Genomic DNA, 2,309 nt, shown 5'->3' with positions numbered 1-2,309 from the left:
TTTAGGATTTATTTTTTATTATTTTTTAGATTTTTATTTATTTATTTGACAGAGAGAGACACAGCGAGAGAGGGAACACAAGCAGGGGCAGAGGGAGAGGGAGAAGCAGGCTTCCCACCAAGCAGAGAGCCCGATGCGGGGCTCCATCCCAGGACCCTATGATCATGACCTGAGCTGAAGGCAGACACTTAATGACTGAGCCACCTAGGCGCCCCATGCATTTTAGGATTTTAGGGAGCAGGACCTGAACAATTTTGCAGGTCCACCTCTTGGCCTTCTTACCTCCTTCGGAAGCTGCATGGGACTGCCCTTATTCACATCTGTCCCTCTGCAAAAGCTGAAGTTTCTGCAGTGTATGAGGGCCTGTTATTACTTACTACTAAGTAATAACACCTGGATTGAGAGGAGAGGGATCCTTGATATACCTTTAAATCCAATGCGGAGTGGAGGGAGGGGAGAGGGTGCATATTCACCAAGAAAAGAAAAATTGGCTCTGTGACAGCTACATGCCCTGCTGAGTGAGATTTCCGTGGTGAAGGATGAATTAGTGGAGCCACATTCCACACACAAGTCTTTGCACTGAAGAACAATTAGTTTGTAGGGAACTGGCTTGTTTACTCCGTGGATCCAATGGAGCAGAACCTCATGCCTTGTTTACTGCTCCCAAGAAGGATGCCCAGTCCAGGGACCCAGGAGGAGGCTATTAAAGAAAAAGCGAAAAAACTCAATGACACTTGTTAAAAACAGTAAGGCAGACTTTATTGAGGACGACCGCAGTGGGGTTGTACAGTAGGGGGAATTGGGTTCAACTCGGAATACAGCATGGCCAAGTGGCAATTTGTAGCCCAGGAGGGGGGTGGGGTCAGTGGGTGGAAAGTTACTAAGAGGAAACATCAGGGGTAAGGGGGCATCTGGCTAACCCCAGGTCCCAAGATTCTTGCTGAAGGCCGGCCAGGGAGACAGACATCACTTGGGGGTAGTGGAGGATGAGGAACCTGAGGGAGGTGAGCAAATATTGGGGTGGGTTGGGGGCATGTTTCTGGTCAAACTGACTTAGCAGGGGTTTTGCTAAAACGGGGTTTTACAAGGAAGTGGACAGATGGGCCTAGGAAAAGTTTCAGGAGCCTGACTGAAGTTTGGTCCAGCAAAGAATCTCTGTCAAGGTCTGACGTTCCCCAGTGCCAGCCACCGAGTGGGGCTTCCTGGATGCCTCTAACCTTTGTCCGTGAAGGAAGTCATTGTTGCAGAAAGAATTCAGACAGGTTTACAAACACCCAGATTTGAGTAGGGGAGGAGGAGCATCCCGTGCAGTAAGGAGTCCTTGTCTTACTGAGAGAATTTGCAGTTCAGGAGGAAAGGAAACCCAGGGAAGAGAGGAATCCATCTTGGCTAAAGGAGGCATCTTGCATCTGACCGTAAGTAGCCTGGAACATCAGTTGGATTTTTTCAAGGAGGCTAACGGCATTTTCTATTATCTCCTTGCTGTGCAACCATCTAGGGGAAGAGGTGGCGTTTTTAATCAACCCCCACAGTCTTTCCAGAGATTGGTCTCTGCCCAGAGAGGCCAAATGCCCAGGCTCAGGTGTGCTGAAAATACGGGCTCAGGGGCGCTGCCTTGCATCTCCACTTGCTGGGGCTTGCCTCTTAACAGAGGGACGGAGGGATAGAACCCCACCTGGTTCCTACTAATCACATTTTTATTATGGAAGAGATGAGTGGTAAGCTCTAGTGATAAGTTGGAGAGAACCTGGGATGGAGGCTCCCAGCTTAACTCTTTCCTGACCAGCACAAGTTCAGCTGGACCGATGGAAAGATCCTACCCTCTCCTCCTCTTTTCCTGTAGACCATTCAGAAATCTACAAAACTGGATTATTTTTAGTCTTTGAAGCGAGATTGATCCACCCTGCTCCTCACCCATTCCTTTGAAATGGAGAGTCCTTATTGCTCCAGGACCTGGCAAAGGTGCCTGGTTCTCTCCTGCACTGTCCTAGAGCAAAGTAAGCTCAGAGCTGCCCCATCAGCAGGGAGTCACACCACTGTGGGCAGGAGTGCCGAGGCGCAGCTCACCTGCCAGTAGGAAGGGTTTAAAGGAACTGAAGTCCCAGGGCTTTTAGCTGTCACGATCTAAGTAGTCAGTCCGTTTGTTCATCCAAGCCGGTAGGCGGGATCCCGGACAGCAGTCGGAGGGGAGACGGGGGGGGGGGGGGGGGGGGGGGGGGGGGGGGGGGTGTGGTGGAGGAGGGGGATGTATTATGGAAAAAAAACAAAAAAACAACTTTTTGAAAAAAAAAAAATCACAACACCACGTT

The 2,309-nt window shown here is 49.9% G+C and overlaps 1 pseudogene; it reads right to left on the bottom strand.

The window, feature by feature from the left end:
• Positions 1-614: 614 nt before the first annotated feature.
• Positions 615-2,309, bottom strand: part of LOC116636444 — a 6,984-nt pseudogene continuing 5,289 nt past the window's right edge.

This window comes from Phoca vitulina, unplaced genomic scaffold (assembly GCF_004348235.1).
Source record: "Phoca vitulina isolate PV1807 unplaced genomic scaffold, GSC_HSeal_1.0 scaffold12, whole genome shotgun sequence".
NCBI lineage: Eukaryota > Metazoa > Chordata > Mammalia > Carnivora > Phocidae > Phoca > Phoca vitulina.
Note: the sequence above shows the minus strand (reverse complement) of the source record. Positions and strands in the feature narration are given on the sequence as shown.